An 18,037-nucleotide genomic window follows, 5' to 3' on the forward strand; every position below is an offset into this window, starting at 1 on the left:
GATGGGAGGGCTGGTTACGTGGGCTGGACCCGGGGAGAGGGTTAGCTGTATTGCAGGAGCTCAGGTGAGGGACACACATACGGTCGCCCTTCAGCAACTGTTAGTTATTTCTTCTTTATAGACCAGAAGCAGATTCTGGAGGGGACCTGGGAAAGGGAGGATAGTAAATTCTTCCCTTATTTTCTTGGCGTAAGACTTTGCTTCTGGATTTATTGGAATAACTACAGCTGCCCTCTGAGAGATGCAGTCACTAAGGGGAGGGGAGGCAGGTGAACCCAGCACACCTAGAGGGCTGATTTCAGGGCAGATAATGCCATCAACGTGCTGGAAAGAAAAAAGAAAAGCCAACTTAGTTTTGCCCTGTGCTATATCAACTTAAGTACATTTGTTTACCAGAAAATGTTATGTTGCTACTGGAAATGGAAATATAATATTTTTCTAATGCACCTTAAAATACATATGTAACAGGGCACCTGGGTGGCTCAGTCGGTTAAGCGTCCAACTCTTTTTTTTTTTTTAAGTTTATTTATTTATTTTGAGAGAGAGAGAGAGAGAAAGAGAGAGAGAGAGAGAATGAGCAGGGGAGGGGCAGAGCGAGGGGGGCAGAGGATCCAAAGCAGGCTCTGTGCTGGCAGGACAGCAGTGAGCCCCCTGTGGGGCTCAAAATCACACACTGTGAGATCATGACCTGAGCCAAAGTTGGGCACTTAACCGACTGAGCCACCCAGGCGCCCCATGCTCAGGCCATAATCTTATGGTTCATGAGTTCAAACCCCGCATTGGGCTCTATGCTGACAGCATGGAGCCTGCTTGAGATTCTCTCTCTCTCCCTCTCTCTCTGCCCCTCCCCTGCTCTCTCTCTCTCAAAATATAAAATAAGTAGACTTAAAAAAAATAAAAAACATATGTAACGTTCAAACCTTAAAAAAAATACGTATCCTCATATCACCTAACATCATCTTTTGCATTTCAGTCCAACGTGTATCACCCTTTGGAAAATGCATCTCGTCAATAATAATCATCCCAATAATGAAAGTAATGAATAAAAATGATACACATAGGGCTTCCCATAACCCAGGCACCATTCTATGTGCTTCTACGTATATTTTCTCATGGGATCCCAATGACAACCATGTGAGGAGGTACAGTTATGATCCCCCACTTTACAGATGGGGACACTGAGGCACAGAGAGGTTTAGCAACTTCCTCCAGGCCACAGTGTGTATGTAGTGAAGTCAGCCTGGAAGCTAGGCAGCCTTACCCTTGTAACCGTTCGATCACTCTGTCTCTGCCAATGCCCTTTCTCCAGCACCTATGGTAATTCCGGGCTGGATGCTTAACTAGACTCGTTGAGGAAGAAAGGGACACTCGTTTGTGTCCATTAGCTCAACGAAACGTCCTGCCCATGCTGGTAAGTGGGTGAGGAAGGTATCATAGTTCCATCTTACCGTTGAGGAAACTGAGGCACAGAGCGTGCAGCCGACGTGCCCAAGGTCACACAGCCGGTGAGTGGGAGAGCCAAGAATCAAGCTCAGAGCACCGGAAGGCAAGCCCAGGCTCCTTTCACCCCTCGCGGTACCTTGCTGGTAACACCGAACTGACTGATTAATAAGTAATACTTGTTGACTTGTCATAAAAGCTTGCCTGGCCAAGTCCTGCAGTATCGTCTCCATAATTACCCTCTTTTCTCCTAAGGGGGCTAATGCACTTCCCCAAGACTTGCCTCTTTTCTCGGTGGGAAGGGATCTGTCGGGGAACATAGGCTGGTCTCAGGGACCCAGCAATTCTCTCTCTCACTTCTTCTTGCTCTCCTGTCTCTCTGTTCCGTTCACTTGTTTTGTCTTTGACTGATCCCTGGTGGTGAGTTGTGCTCCTGGAAAGCTGCCCTGTGACATTTCTTCCCTTTTGTGTTCCTGGTGATGGCATTTCCCCAGGGGCTCACAAAGAGAAGGAGGGAGTGAATAAAGCGCCGCGTGCCCCGGTAGTGCCATCCGGCGACAGGGCCTGGCGGTCGGGCTGGCGCCCTGAGGTCGAGTCCTTTCTGTTGCAGGGCCTCCATCCGTGTGCACGTGTGTGCAGATGCGTGTGCACACGCAGACACGCACACATACATGCGCGCGCACCGTATTGTTTAGAACGGCTGTGTTATGAGTGAAGCACTGGGTCCTCTGGCCCAGTCGTGATTCCTACGGCTGCTTGCTGTGGACTTCTCATCGTAGGCCCCTCTGGCAGACAGGCCTTATTGGTTCCCTGTGGCTGCTGTAAAGGTGGCAACAAACCAAGTGGCTTAAAACAACACAGATTTATTATCTTATAGCTCCGGATGTCAGAAGTCCTGAAATCAACGTGTGGGAAGGGCTGTGCTCTTTTTGGAGGCTCGGGTGGGGCGGGACGGGGGCGTGGATCTGTTTCCTTGCCTTTTCCAGCTTGTAGAGGCTGTCCTCATTCCTTGGCTTGTGGCCCCTTCCTCCAACGTCAAGGCCAGCATTTTATCACCTTCATCTCTCTCTCTCTCTCTCCCTCTCTCTCTCAATCCTACACTCCAATATCACCCCCACCCTCCTCCTCCCTTTTTACCTTATGAGGATTCTTGTGATCACATTGTATCCACCCAGATGACCCGGGATAATCTCTCCATCTCAAGATCCTTAACTTAATCGTACCTGTAGAGTCTCGTTCGCCTCATAAGGCAACAAACTCACCACTTGTGAGGATTAGGACGTGGGCATCTTTGGGGGCCGTTATTCTGCCCCACTTGCCAAGTAAAATGGGAGCATTGGTTGCCCGTCTTGCTGGGAGACAGTACATCACACTGGGGCCTGAAAGTACTTAGATTCACACCCTGAGCTTCCCCCTCTTCCTAGCTGTGTTACCTCGGGCAGGTCACCTGACCTCTCTGTGTCTAATTTCCTCATCTCTAAGATGGGTAACACTTCACTGTACTAAGTGATGGATAGTGTTGGAGTGATAAAGCATGTCGCTGGGTGAATAATAAACACCAAAAATAAATGGGAGAGATCATTATAATTAGGGATGCCATGTAGCATAATAGTTATGAACTCCAAGGGCCTCTGTTCAAATCCCAATTCCACTTCTGAAGGAAGTGGCCTCAAGCTAGTTGCTTTAGGCATCCAAATCTTAGTGTTCTCACTTGTCAAATGGAAATAAAACTATAACCACCCTAACCCCTAGGCTTGTTGTGAGCATGAACAACCTGGGTGGTGCCCATGAATCTCCCAAAACATAGTGGGTAGCTTTTGTGGTTATAGTTGTCACCATCATCATCATTGCCCATCCCCCCCTGGGGGTGACTGAGAGGCTTGGTGGGCTGCCTCTGGCCCCAGCAGAGCAAGGACAGGACGGGACAGCTTGCTCAATCTGGGACTCTGAGAAATCGCATGGCAGTGCTCCATTCGTGAGAGGATCAGAGCCTGGCTGGGCTGAGCCTTGAGCTGTCTGGTTTCGAGGTACCTCCCTGCTGCAGATCTGTCGGAACTTAAAGCAGAAGCTGGTTCTTTGAACTAAGAGCTCTCCAGGAGCTCCCAGAACAGAATAAGGGTTTAGAGATGGTGACCAGCGCAGCGCGGAGGCTGGGGCAAAATCCCCAGAGAAAGTGGGGCTAGTTCCTAGATGGCGTGGTCATCAGGAAAGGTGCAGAGCTCTGGTTTCAACCATATTATCGTTTTTAAAATTTGCTGCAAAGCCCTGTGTTTCAGTGAAGGCTTGGGCAGGTGCCCAGTATGCAAAATACTTAAAAGCACAGCTGCTCTAGTTGAAACCAGGATGTATGTGGGGGGCAACTCAGGCCTCCTTTTCACTCCCTCAGGGGCCTCCAGGGGGCCCAGTTTGAGGAAAAAAAACTAACAGGGTGGCACAAACACAGGCCTTGAAGTCAGACAGACCTAGGATTGCAACCCTGCCTCTGCCACTGTCTAACTGTGAGCTTTGGGGTTTCATTCCACCTGCTTGAGCCTCAGTCTTTTCATCTTAAAATGGATAATAAATAAATAGCACTCACCTCACGCACTTGTGTAAGCTGGAGTGTAAAGTGTAAAGTGCTTAGCATAGTGCACAGTAGGTGTCTAAGAATTTAGCAGGTGGTAGCTATTTTCATTTCCTCAGGGAGATCTGAATTAGAGACAGACCCTTCAGAATATGTACCTAATTCCCAAGGAAGCTGTGAGGTAGGGTAGACTATTCCTTGGGACCAGGAGGCAAAAGACCTGGGAAATATTGGGTCCTGATTCTACCACCAGTGTCCTGTGTGACTTTAATCCCCATCTTTTTGGATCACTCTTCAGATGTTTATTGAGGGCCTACTATGTGCCGGGCGCTGTCCTAGGTGCTGGAACATAGGCCCTGGTACCTGAAAGGCCTAAGTTCCAGACCCATCTCTGCAACTTCCTAGCTGTTTGTGTCTGAGCAACTTCCTGCCTCTCCCTGGTCCTCACTTTCCCCATGTGTAAAGTGAGGGGATTGAACTTGTGTCATCGGGTCTTCCCAGCAAAGATTCAGTGAGATCCTGCCAAAAAAACCATAGAATGTATTTGAACTTGACTGTGAGAGAGTCATTTTGCAGCATGGGCTTTGGAATCAAACAACCCTGGGTTTGGATTCTGTGTCTGCCACTTACTGTGTAACCTTATGCAAGGGACTTAATTTCTTGAGGCTCTGTTTCCTCATCTTTAAAGTGGGAGTAATAATACCCTCAAAGGGGTCATGGTGAGGATTGAAGGAGATGATACATGTCAACTTTGTAGCAGAATGACTGGTGCATCGTCCGTTCTTAATAAATGATAGCTGCTGGGGCGCCTGGGTGGCGCAGTCGGTTAAGCGTCCGACTTCAGCGAGGTCACGATCTCGCGGTCCGTGAGTTCGAGCCCCACGTCGGGCTCTGGGCTGATGGCTCAGAGCCTGGAGGCTGCTTCCGATTCTGTGTCTCCCTCTCTCTCTCTGCCCCTCCCCCATTCATGCTCTGTCTCTCTCTGTCCCAAAAATAAATAAACATTGAAAAAAAAATTTAAAAAATAAATAAATAAATAAATAAAATAAATGATAGCTGCCGTTGCTACCGCTGCCACTATAATCACCACCATCATCATCATCACCACCATCACCATCATCACCATCAAGGTCACCACCACCACCATCATCATCATCACCATCATTGTGATCATTATGATCATGATCATCTATAAAGTGAAGCTCCAAATGATCTCTAAAACTCTGATATTTTAAGCCTTACCTTTCAAGGGGAGAATTAAGTGACAAATGTGGTAGTTCAGTCTGGGCCATCTGAGTGGGACACTTTAGAAGGGTCCCCAGTAGAGAGGGTTCTTCTTCACTTCGCTGTTCTAAACAGATCTTGGTCTGCTTGAGATAGCCTTTCCTTTTCCCGTAGTAAGCAGGAATAGGGCCCTTGAGATCTGGAACACTGGAAGCTATGGGAATAAATTTTTCTCTGTATATTTCTCCTTTTTAATATAATTTTTTTGTGTGTTTATTTATTTTGAGAGAGAGAGCAGGGAAGATGCAGAGAGAGAAAGAATCCCAAGTAGGCTCTGAGCTGTCAGTGCAGAGCCTGATGTGGGGCTCGAGGTCATGATCCGAGTTGAAATCAAGAGTCGGAAACAACCGACTGAGCCACCCAGGTGCCCCTGTGTTTCTCCTTCTAATGATTTTATTTTCTTGTTTCTGGATTTCGCTTCAGATCTGTTGTGGATGGGTCTTTGGGGGAGGCTCAGTTGCACGATTTAGACCTCCTATAATCTCCCAAGTTCATCCCGCCCACACCACATGCTGAAAGGTGAGGCCTGGCACATCCTGGGCACATCCTTTCTCCCTCTGTCAAGACATTTGAGTTGCAGGACAGTTTATGGATTATGGGATCCTGGCAGCCCACAACTTTGATGTTCTTCATGTTGCTTTTTATGTTTAGGAAAATTGGGGAGTCATATCCTCATGTTACAGTTGGAACTTAGAGACATTAAATGACTTTCCCAGGGTTGTATGGGGGCTAGAACTGGTTCCCAGAAATCTGTCAAATGCGTTTTCAACTAATCCCCTTAGAAATGTACGTTTGCTAAGCCTTTCATGCTCTGAATTCTGAGGCATTCAAGATGCAGGTCAGAAATCCAAAGTAATGTGGGTGAGGACAGGTCAGCTGGGCTGAGTTTTGGGGGGTAAAAACCACGTGGAGGCTCCCACACTGGGGTCAAACTCTTTCCGGCAGAGAGGAGCAATGAAGGTCTGGGGGCGTGTGTGGTGATGTGGAGAAGTCCCGTCCTCCCGCCTCCCACTACTCCCCCTTCTCTGCTCTAACCATCCAATAACTTAACTTCGCCGCCTGAGGGTTCGCTTCCCGCCCATCCCTCCGCCGCCCGCCGCATCTTAGCGCTGTCCGCGGTGCTGATCGCCAATCTCCTGATTGCCGGTTCGACCAGCGGGGATCTCTGGTGCGCCCAACCTCTCCTCCTGGCTTCCCACCTTTCTTTCTCCAGGCACCTCACACATAAATCACGGGTGGGAGGGCGGCTCGGTTCCCCCTGCGCCGGGAAGCTTCTGCCCCCTCCCTCGCTCACACAGGGTTTTGCAGCAGTGGTGGCAGCTGCCACTGATTCAGGCACTGGAGAAGCAATTGATTCGTCTACTGCCAGCAGCCCGGAGTTGCCTACGCGGACGCGGACGACAGAGAGAAAGGGAAATAGAGAGGAAGGGGGGGGTGGGGGAGAGGGCTCGGAGCGAAAAACCTTCATCCATGTGGAGGGCAGTCCGAGGGAGCCACTGTCTTTGCCTTGTCCACTGACTGGTCTGAGTTTTCTCTTCTTCTGGCAGTGGTATTTCTTTTCGTCTTGGTCCTGCATGATTTAGGGGTCGTTGGGGTGTGTGTGTGTGTGTGTGTGTGTGTGTGTGTGTGTGTGTGTGTGTGTTGGTGCTTTGATTTTCTTTTGGGAAGAGTAGGGGAATCAAATGAACAATTTTCTTTCAGGTACCTCCGCTGAGCTTTCAAATCAAGTCATCGGGAGTTAGCATCTTCCCACCCGGCAGGGAAGGGAGGAGTTGGCAAGAATTTGGCTCACCCATTCCCTCTGCAATCCTCTGGTGTGGTGGTAAGTGCTATTCTTCTCAATTGTGTAAACGGGCTAGGGGGTATTGGGATCCCAGTGGGGATGAGGAGTGTACATGAGCTGGTGGGATAGAGGGTGGGGGGGGGGGAGGAGTGTTGAGAAATGACCACATTTATTTGCCCACATTCTGCAGTGTTTGATCACCTAAGCGGCACCCCAAAGCTAAATGAGATTTTGGCTCGGTGCCCAGGGAGGGGGTAAAATGCGCTCCTGTTTTAGGCAATGCGATCAAAATTGTGGCTTCTGCCCAATTTTTACCCTCTCCCTTGCAGCAGAAGCTATTGAAAGTAGCCAGCAGGTCTCTGGGTGGATTAACCCTTCATGGGATGGCTAGCCTGTATGGAGGGTCTCTGAGTGTTCTGATCCAGTGGGTGGGCACCTTGGCCCTGGAGGGGAAAGGCTCACCTGAGGCTGAAAGGTTAACCCTTGCTGAGGGTCACCTAGGCACACGAGGTGAGGCTTGTGCAGGACAGAGCCCAGAAGCTACCGTCTCCCAGGTACAGCTGAATAATTCAACTGTAGTGATTTTTGCAAGCTTGGCTGTTCTAAGCTTCCTGAGATGGGCGATCTGGGAGCCATGAAAGGACTACATTTTGCTTGGAATTGAGCGGTCAGGCAGGCCAGAGGAGGGCAGCCAGCAGCCTGCTGAGCAGACGATGTTTTATTTTCACAGGTGGTGTAACCTGTAAGTGATTGTGTGGGGGGGGGCGTCCTGGCACCAGCCCGGGGGACTCCATCCTGAGCTTGTCTCAGAGTAGGCAAAGAAGGGAAGAGGGTTTGTTCAGGTTCTGGGGAAAGACTCCAGTTTCCGGCTTCGGATCTGTTCCAGAGCAGACCAAACCCCGATCTAGTTTCTTTATCTGAGATCCTGATGGGATAAGCCTGCGCCAACCTGTTAGTGAGTGGGAAGTTGAGGTTTCTTGTAACTGAATCCAGAAACTCACATTTAATTTTAAAATGCCTTTGGTGCTGATCTGTGGCCCATCAAAAGGAGATTTCTCTTTGCTTTCTGCTTAGATTACATCTACCTTTCTGGAAGTGAATGTCCTTATTTTTAGCATCTTCACTATTATCCCAGGGGCCACTTCAGTCTTCTGTACCCCCAAGGATTTCTCTGTAGGTTCTTGTTCTCGGTGGTGGGAGGAATAAAACATCAGCCCCGGAGACTGGCAAGCCTGAAATGGAGGCAGGGCCCACTCAGTGATTATCTCTAGCCCCAGAGCCAAGTGGGGACGCCAGAATCCTGGGACCTGTGCCTGCTCAGGTAGAGCGTATCAGGCAGCGGGGGTGGCTGTTCAGTGGTTAGTGTCAAAGACTCGGTCCGCCAAATCCCACGCTTCTGAGGAGGAAGTTGCCTTAGCTTCCTCCCCAGGAAGCCTCAAGTGTGATGATTGACGTGAAGAAATTTGGTTCAGATGAGGAGCCGCAAGGTCTGGCCACGGGTGAAATTTAAAATATTGAACTTCGGCAATCACTGGGCAAACCGGGCAATGGCTGGGGCCCTGGAGTGGGGGTTCCCTAGTGTGCTGGGTGTTAACCCTTTAATTGCTGGATTATGGAGAGGTTTGGGGAGAACTGGGAGAGTATCAGGGGAGCCACAGGGGCCTCAGTGCAACATCACCATCTAGTACAGGAGTGTTTCAGTGTTTTAACAACCAGTTCAGCCAGGCAGAACATGGATGCTAGCCCAGCTGAGGTAGCTGGGACTGGGTTTTTTAACATGTGGGTGCTTTGAAAACATCTCCTTGCTGCTTCTCAGCCTTATTTCCTTGGGGGTGGCTAACATCCAAAAGGCTGCCCTCCCTCCTCCCCCATCACATTTGAAATGGTGCATTGTGGTGCACCAGGGAAAGGGAGACAGAAGCTTCTGGAAAGAGGCTTGGACTTGGACCAGGAGACCTGGGTTCCAGCCCCAGCCCTGCCTCCCCTTTCTGGGCCTCAGTTTCCCTGTATGTGCAGTGAGGCACCTGGTCTAGGTGACTCCAGAGCTCCTTCCGGTTCCTTCCAGCTCTGTGGCTGTGTATTAGGAGTGTATGTGCAGGCTGGCTTCTAGGAAGGGTTTGTGCTGTGTTTGGGAATTTATCACATGTGTCAAGGAGGTCCTGTTTGGGGTGAGCCGGGACGGGGGTCTCCTGTGAGAACTTCACTAGGTTCCTAGAATCTTGTGCTCAGCTGGAGAGGAGTCTGCTTTATTTGTGGTCTCAGATATGTAGACGTACAGATATTGCAGCATTTGAAGGCTCTGTAGAGACTTATTCCAGGGGTGGCAGCCAGGACCCCTTTGAGAGCCTCCACTCAAAAAAGATGCAGATTCCCACAAACACACAACACCCGGGGATCCGTGGAGCCTCCCTAATGCCCGTCTGAGCACCTCAGGTTTGGAATCTCTGATCTAGTCTAACCCCTTCAAGGGGGCCCAGAGAGGGAAAGTGGCTTGTCTAAGACCACACAGGAAATCACGGCAGAGCAACATAGAAATCGACCGTCATGAAGACAAGACATCATCCCTTTACTCCCAGCTCTGGCAGCCCCTGCTCACCTCGCCTGGTCGGATGTGGAGGGAGGACGTTCTGTGGTGCCTCTCTAGGCACTAGCCTGTGCGGGTGATTGGGAAGCAGAGCTGTGGAGACAAACGCAGACATTGCCTTTCTCGCTGGGGGGAGAGAGGCAGCAGCTAGAGAGTCTGCAATTCCAAAACGTGGCCCAGGAAGTCACTCTCCCCAGCTTGCTCTGCCTGGAAAGGTATACCGCTCATATACATCCTGGCTACCTGTCCGAGGCTGTGAGTTCTTGACAGGTTGGCTGCTCTGGGCGTTTACGTGTAAGATGTGGTATTTACTCTTTATTTACCGCCCCCCTCCCCGCCATTGCTGGTCATAGAGAGTTTGTGACTTTCTAATAAAAACCACAATGACATATGGTCCTGTCTTCTGCTCTTTATCCCCTTTGAGTGGGGAGCTGGTCATAAATGCAGACGAATCAGGAGTTGATGTGAAGGCAATGAGAAACAAACGGCGTGGTAGATTTCTGTTAAGTGCTGTGGCTGTAACCTGGGATAAAAATAAATCCAGGACCCAGTCGTGGTAGGCTGGAGCCAACGAGCTTAAATGATTCAGCTGCCACCCAGGACGGAGAGCCCTGCTGTGCTGGGACTGTGAAGGAAGCACCACAGAAATAGGCCTCTCTCCTTCCTGTTCCCCACCCCGCTCTGCCTCCTTAACTAGCTGTCTGAGGGGCTGCAGGGTGGGACTCTGGGAGGAGCCACGACCTGAGTTCGAATTCTGACTCCCAGTGCTTCCTTGCTGTGTGACTTCAGGCAAGACCCTTAACCTCTCTGAGCCTCGGTTTCCCCAGTTAGGTATGTTAAGGTTGCACAGCATGGTGGCTAAGAGTGTGGGCTCTGAAAATAGATCCCTTGGGTTTTGATCCTTCTAGTTGGGTCACTACCCTTCCCCGAGGCTCAGTTTTCCACTTGTAAAGTGAGGATACTTAAGGAAATGTAAAACTGTGGAAAGTTAATGCTTGCAAAGTACTTAGTACTGAGCCTGGGAGGAGTAAGTAAGTAGGCAACATACGTTAGCAACAGGGGTGATGGTGGTGAAGTCACCTCTGACTGAAACAGGATGGGGGTGAGATAGAGGAAGGTGAATCCTGTGGGCCAGTTGTGCAGCTCTGGGGCCCTGGGGGAGTGAAGACAGGGCTTGGAAACAGGATGCTTCCAGTCCCGTCTATTCTCTGTGTGGTTTTTGTGCAGTTTCCGGTGGCTCCCGGGACCTCAGTTTCTTCATCTGTGAAATGGGCATAATGACCTCCTTTCCTTAAAGCCTGTGAAGCCCTGAGGAAAGAGGCCCTGTGAGTGTGGTGGTCCTGCCCCGGAGGAGGGGGTCTGGGAGGAGAATACACATACTGACTACTCTGTCTTTTGTTTCTTCAAATCCTCGGGAGGTTTTTGCTGAATCATTCCAACTCACCAGCTCAGAGCCCGTGAATCTTTCCTAGGAGAACTGAGCTTCCCCTTGCTTCCCTGCCATGGTGCTCCTGCATAGGGCTCCGGAGGCGCCACAGGCCAAATCCCTAAGGGCCAAGGCTGTGCAGCATCTCAGCATTTAAAGTCAAGGTTAGCATACAGCAGCTGTTCAGCAGTGACTTGCACAGAGGCATGCATGCATGAATAAATGAATGAAACCTTAGTTGGATGACTAGGGGACAGATCAATTTGAGGAGGTATCTTTGGCCCACGGTCCAAGCCAGAGGTCCGCATACAGTAGGCACTTAGTGTGTGCTGATTATGATGAGTCAGAGGTCCGCATACAGTAGGCACTTAGTGTGTGCTGATTATGATGAGTCATTGGTGCAGAGTTTAGACTTTGGCTTTCATCTCAGATCGGCTACAGGCAAAGGACGGGCCTCTCTGTCTCCTCCTGACGGAGTATCATCGACACTTACTCTAGTGCTGTCCATTTATTGAGTGCTTATAGTATGCCTGGCACCATGGTGGGTATTGGGAATAAAATGGTAACAAAGACACAATGTCTTTTGGGACTTAGATTAAGTAAGTGGCTGCCTACAAAATGTAAACTTGGTGGGGGGTGGTACAGAGAGAGGGCTTCCTTAGTCAGCTAAATGACATCCGAAATTTTTGGGGTGTTTCCACTCAGCTAAATGACATCCGAAATTCCATCATTTAAGTTTCTGGGTTTTTTTTTTTTCTTTTTTGTCTCAGGCCTTTGCTCTTGGACAAAAAGCAGATGCCTGGGATGGGATAACACACCCAGCCTTCTTCGTCATGTATACTTTACTGAAGATGAGTTGGAAATATCCCTTCCAAAAAGTGAGGGGGGAGCTTTTTTGGGGTGGGGAGTGGAGCCTGCACATACTAAGCCTGCGGGTAAAAGAAGGGGGCAAAAGGCAGGAAAGGCAAATGTTGCTGGATTCACCTTCTGCTGGGGTTAGCAAGCTCTTGATGCCCAAGAGAATCCAAGGGAGATTCCGGGGGGGCACCTTGGACCCGCTCCATCAGAAACTCGGAGGGCAGGGCCTTGAGACGTGTGTTTGCACAAGCCTCCACCTGCTATAGATAAAGGGGTTTTGAAATGCGCAACACTGTTACAGGTGGGAGTTACAACAGTTCTGGGGTGTTGCAAGCCTCAGGCTTTCTCCCCAGGCCTCCTCCATCCCCCAAGGGGCTGAACAGGGTGCTATTCAGGCCTCTTGCCTCCCCAGCACCCGCCATGTCCTTTCTGCCACTGAATCCCTGTTGCCCACAGAAGCACGCGCCGGATCTCGCCGTGTTGACCCCATTCCCTGCTAACCTCTGAGCACCCCAGTGGGGGCAGTTCCTTCTCAGGCAGGAAGGACCCAGGGGGGCTTAGGTTATCAGATGGCTTAGTGGCAAGGTAGCAGCGACCAGCCAGCCTGCTAGCCTGGCCAGGCCTTTGGGGTTTGAGAGAACAGAGTTGGTTCTTAGCCCAACTGGCCTTCCGTTTGGGCCAGGGAAGTGTGGGGGGTGCAGCTGCACCAAGGCACCAGGCTGCCGTATGCGATGGCACCGTGGTTTCCTCGAAGTAATTGTCCCGCTGTCATTAGTTTTAATGACATAACGCATGCTTAAATCTCATTGTAATGGAGCCGTGTCAGCCCCCGGCTCAGTAATCCGGTTAGGGAGCACGATGACATATGCCCCCGGAAGCTGGGGTTTTGCCCACCCCTCTGCTATTAATCAACGAGAGGAAAACCATCCGGCAGCATGATGTGAAGGGTTTATTTGGAGAGCAGAGGGGGAGAGTCTCCTCGTCTCTCAATATAATCTGAGTGAGTTCATTCAGTTGCCTATTTCTTTCTTTTTTTTTTTTTTCTTCCTTTCTTTCCTTTTTTTTCCCTCTTTAATGCACCTACACAGTGACAGGCAGCGACTTGTGAATGGAAGCAGCTTTCAGTAGAGAACAGATTATGTAAGCGGGTTCTGGTGCCAGCCATCGATGGCGGGGCGGCATGCCGGGGCTGCTGAGAGGAGAAATGATTTCTCCAAGTTTATCGGGAGGCCTTCCACGCGACATGCTGCCGACGAAGCATCTGTGTGGTGCATTCTGTCCCTCCACCTGCCCCTTGTCCCCGGCCCCCTCTACCTGTTGGCTTTTTCCTCCGTCACTGTAGCGTCGCCGCGTCCCCAAGTGCCTCTCTCTCTAGATTTCTCTCCCCTTTTCACCGCCCCTGTCCCCTCGCCCATCTGTTCCACCCTTTTAAAATCCTCTTTCCTTGTCCCATCTCTCCGGTCTCCCTGCCTGTCTCTCTCCCTCTTCTCCCCACTCTCTTGTTCTCTTCCTCTCCTCATTCCTGCCCTGCCCCATCCCCTCTGTGCAGATATATCGAGTGGCTTGGGAAGGGAAAGCATTTGTGAGTCCCCAAGGCCCCAGGTAGGGTGACCAGCCATCGAGTTTGCCTGGGACAGAGAGGATTCTGGGCATGCCAGACTCTCTGTGTGTTCAAACTGGAAGAGGCTCGGGCAAACCAGGACAAGTAGGTCCTTTTACCTCTATGTCAAATGCTTGGAATCTTGTAGAACTCTCCAAGACCAGAGACGTGGCTTTCAGGGGGGGAGGGGCCACGGGAGGGGCAGTCACCTGCTCTCCTGCTCGGGGGGAGGGACACCGTGGTTTCTGTAGCCCTCCCCCCCCTTGACATTCACTGTGTGGCTCTGGGGCATGAAGGTGACCTGGGTCTGCAGAGCCAATGGTCAGTCAAGGGCAGGGGGCAGGCTCCCTCCTCCCTCCCCTCCTCTCCCCTTCCCCCAGCAAGACTGACCACCCAGCCAGTTATTTGCTCATTTGCCACAAGAGGGGATCCAGTGAGAGATTGTAGATGGTCCTATGCCAGATGCTCTCCCTCTTGAGCCTATGTCAGAATCCCCTGAAGGACTATTAAGGCAGTTTCTGATTCTACTGGGGCCAGTACGGGGCCCAAGAATTTGCGTGCCTAACACATCATTCCCAACGACGTGGTTGCTGCTGCTCCAGGAACCCCACTTTGAGAACCGCTGGTTTCTACCAATTCAGTCCCAAATACCATGTGCCAGGCAGTGCTGTAGGCCCTGAGGATTCAGCAGTGAGTGAGACATAATTCTCTGCCCTGCTAGAGCTTACGGTCTAGTTGGGGGACAAAGCCAATCAATACATCAACAAGATGATTTCAGGAAACAGTATGACAAGGTACAGAAAGACAAGTGGTGGGTAGGGGGAAGAAAGTTAATTTTGTTATAAAAAAAGGATGGCCAGGGGAAACTTCTAGAGATGGTAACATTTGGATTGAAAGTTGAGTTTCCAGAAGGAGCCAGAACGATTCAGGCCAGGGGAACAGAAGTGCAGAGGCAGAGATAATTGTGGTGGAAAGTGAGGGGACGAGGTGGGCTGGGGGTCGGGGGCCCGGGGGACCGGGGGGCTGGGGAGCCAGGTCATGCAGGACCTGCCCGTGTAGGCAAGGAGTCTGGATTTGATTTTCTCTGGGGGGAGGATTCTAATCAGGAAAGTGCCATGATCTAATTTATAACCTTGGTAATGATTGCTTTGGTTTCTTAGTGGAGAAAGGACTGCAGGAGGCAGGGGTGGAAGACAGGAGACCAGGGCGGGGACCAGTGACAGGGCCGCAGACCACGTGGTGGCAGGGAAGGAGGTGGTCAGATTCTAGTATGTTTATTTTGCAGTAGCACAGACAGGTCTTACTGACGGATCACATGTGGGTTGAGGGAGGAGCCAGGGCCCACTCCTGGGGACACAGGACCTGTTCTTGGCATTGGTGCAGCCATTGAGATTCTGGGGATGAGGAGAGGGGCCTTGGCTGCCACCAGGGGCCAGTGGATTAAGAAGCAAGACTGACAGCGTGTGCTAAGTGACGGGGGCCTTTCAGGGAAATCGCAAATGCTCATTCCGTGCTTGCTAAAATGCACCACCCCTCTCTCCCCAGAGGAAAAGGCAGCAGCTCAGAATTTTTTTTTTCTTCCACGAGCGGTGGCTCGATTAATCTGCCAGGGCTAAGCAACATATTGGGACTTGGCAAAGGTGATACAGCCCCCGAAAGTGGCTGCTGCTGCCGTGTCGGGCAGGGATGTCTGGCCAAGTACTTCTCCCAAAGGTCTGAGGGGCGGGGAGGGGGGGGGCTTGTGGGAAGGGCTGCTGGGTAGGAAGGAAGACAAGAGCTCTTGGCATCTGATCATCAGATGTCCTGTTGTTCACCAGGGCTGGCCGGCCCTGGCCAGAGGGAGTCATCAGCACTGGCTTGTCCCAGAAGCCAAAAACAAGACGATTCAGCCCTGGAGGGAACATTCAGACCGATGCCAGGCCTCCTGTGCCTCTCAGAAAGAGACCTGCTGCTGTTTCTTTAGATTTGTTTTTTTTCCCTTGGGAGGGTTTATCTGGCTCGGGCAGGCCTACGTATTATTGGTGTCTTACCTGCAGAGGGGTCTGGACGCCTGTCCACTTCCGGACAGCACATGCCTCTTTGGAGAGCAATCCCCAGGGAAAAATAAATAGTGCTCGCGTGCTGGTGACCGGGAGGGGGCTTTGCTTCTGATTATAGTGAGAGGAGAGCTGGCCTCATTTGTAGCCTCTCAGTTTTCCACAGAGAACTCATCTGCTTTGTAGATTAGCATGGAATTTTTGTTGTAGCCCAGGCGCTGAGAATGGAGTTCTTCTTCTCTCTCATTTCCTAACACATGACCACTGTTGATCCCTAAAGGTTTCTGTCTCAATTTTTCATTACTTATTCTCTTCGTCCTCATATGCCATCGCCCCCCCCCCCCCCCGCATCACAGGCAGCCCTTCTATTCCATTTAATGGACTTCTCTTTTGTTTGTATGTGCATCTTCAAAATATGCATTAATTTTTTTTTAATGTTTATTTGTTTTTGAGAGAAAGGAAGCATGAGCAGGGGAGGGGCAGAGAGAGACAGGGAGACACAGAACTTGAAGCAGGCTCCAGGCTCCATGCTGTCAGCACAGAGCCGGATGCAGGGCTCGAACCCATGAGCTGTGAGATCATGACCTGAGCTGAAGTCAGATGCTTAACTTACTGAGTCACCCAGGTGCCCCAAAATATGCATCTTTAAGTTATATAAATGGTATGGTTCTATAAATTTCATTGTTGCCCACTTTTTTTTCACTTAGCACTGTGTTTTTAGGATCCTTCCATGTTGCAAAACATGCATCTAATCCTTTGCTTCTAATTGTTACATGCTCCAAGCATAAATACCCCACATCTTACCCATTCTCTTAACGTATGTTAATTCCAGTTAACCTGGAATGTTTCTGGGACTTTCCTGCGCTAACCATCTGGGATTCAGGACACAGAGACTTATTTTAATAGAGATTTAATAGTCATTTCGGAGGTGTAGGGAGATGCTTCACTGTTTAGTTTTTGATTGTTTGCTCAACAAACACTGAGCACCCACTCATGGTGCCCGTGGGTATGGAGAGCGAGACAGTGGTCAAGTTGGTGGGGTTTGGAGGCAGGCAGATCTGGGTCTGAATCAGACCGTGATACCCACCAATGGCTGTGTGCCCTTTGGCAAAGTGACTTTGCCTCTCTGAACCTCAGTTTCTTCTGTAAAATGGGGAGAATGATGGTATTCATTTTATAAGGTTATTGAAAGTGAAGTAGATGATAATATGTCATCGCTTTGTGTAATAAAACTTTTTAATGTGAGAGAGAGAGAGACAGAGTGTGAGCATGGGTGGGGCAGACAGAGAGGGAGACACAGAATCTGAAGCAGGCTTCGGGCTCCGAGCCGTCAGCACAGAGCCTGATACGGGGCTCGAGCTCACGAACTGTGATATCATGACCTGAGCCGAAGCCGGACGCTTAACTGACTATGCCACCCAGGTGCCCCTGTGTAATAAAACTTTTTAACATGGCACCCTACGAGGGGAGCTGCATAAGTAGATGTTTATATCCTTTCCATGTTCTGCTGGATCTGTGTCAGTGTGTGTGTGTGTGTGTGTGTGTGTGTGTGTGTGTGTGTGTGTGTTTTGGGGCGTGGTTTCCTGGCTGAGGCCAAGACAGTGTCTGCCCTGTGGAACAGTTATTTCCCCCTCTATGTGGAGAGACCCTGATCCCTTCTAGCGTCAGCCACACGAGCCGCCTCTGTGCATTCCCCAGGACTGGGGTTTCTACTCGAACACTGACGTGGCCTCTGGAAACAGACTGGTGGCAGCAGAAAGGCTCATGTTGGTCCTGAGCACGCTCAGAGGCTAAAACACCCTAGAAACCGGTAGTGGGAGTCTTCAAGTGGCTTGAGAGGTCCCCGGAAGACTCCAAGGCCCTGGGACCGAGTAGCCTCCAGCTCTGGGACATTCTCCCTCTGGCTGTCACGGCAGCAAGTCTGGGATGGAACCCTTCATCCCAATGGGGCACCACAAGGCTGTCACTTCTTGTTGACTGCAGGGTGGCCTCAGGTCTGTACCGCAGGGTGGTCTCTGATGCCCTGGGGAGGCTCCCCACCTGCTTTTAACATTCCGACATCCTCTTGCTAAAAAGACCCGTGAGCTAAGAGTACCCAGCTAGGTTCGAATCCCAGCTATGCCACACAGTTGGTTGTAGCCCAGAGCTGCATGGTCATACGGGAAGCGAATGAATTGGAGCCTCGTCCACCAAGTCACAGAGCAGTCACGGGGGGCTCGACCTTGCGATCTGCCCTTACATAAGTGATCGCCCGTAACCCTCAGAGGGCTTGCGAAGGAGGCATTGTTACCACGCCCACTTTGCAGACCAGAACTCCGAGGCTACAGGGGACAGAGAGTTCTCAGTTCCCCAAATTCATGCTGCCCGTCAAGAGTAGATTCGGGGATTCCAACCCTGATCTTTTGGACACCAAAGTCGAATACTGAATTTTCATAGCCAGGAAGTGAGCCTCCCAGGGCCTCG

The 18,037-nt window shown here is 50.7% G+C and overlaps 1 protein-coding gene across 8 annotated transcripts in view; it reads left to right on the forward strand.

Annotated features, from left to right (window-relative positions):
* The window catches only part of RPH3A (rabphilin 3A), a 278,545-nt gene that overhangs the window by 168,620 nt on the left and 91,888 nt on the right, over positions 1 to 18,037 (forward strand). For 3 of the 8 annotated variants that reach the window (XM_045041384.1, XM_045041385.1, XM_045041386.1), the window contains exon 2: positions 6,989 to 7,109. The gene's annotated coding sequence lies outside the window, so the exon portion shown is untranslated. Of the gene's footprint in view, positions 1 to 6,327; positions 6,456 to 6,496; positions 6,837 to 6,988; positions 7,110 to 18,037 lie in introns of those variants that run through there. The other 5 variants (XM_045041383.1, XM_045041387.1, XM_045041382.1 and 2 more) reach the window with 5 other exon arrangements.

This window comes from Felis catus, chromosome D3 (genome assembly GCF_018350175.1).
Source record: "Felis catus isolate Fca126 chromosome D3, F.catus_Fca126_mat1.0, whole genome shotgun sequence".
In the NCBI taxonomy this organism is placed as follows: domain Eukaryota; kingdom Metazoa; phylum Chordata; class Mammalia; order Carnivora; family Felidae; genus Felis; species Felis catus.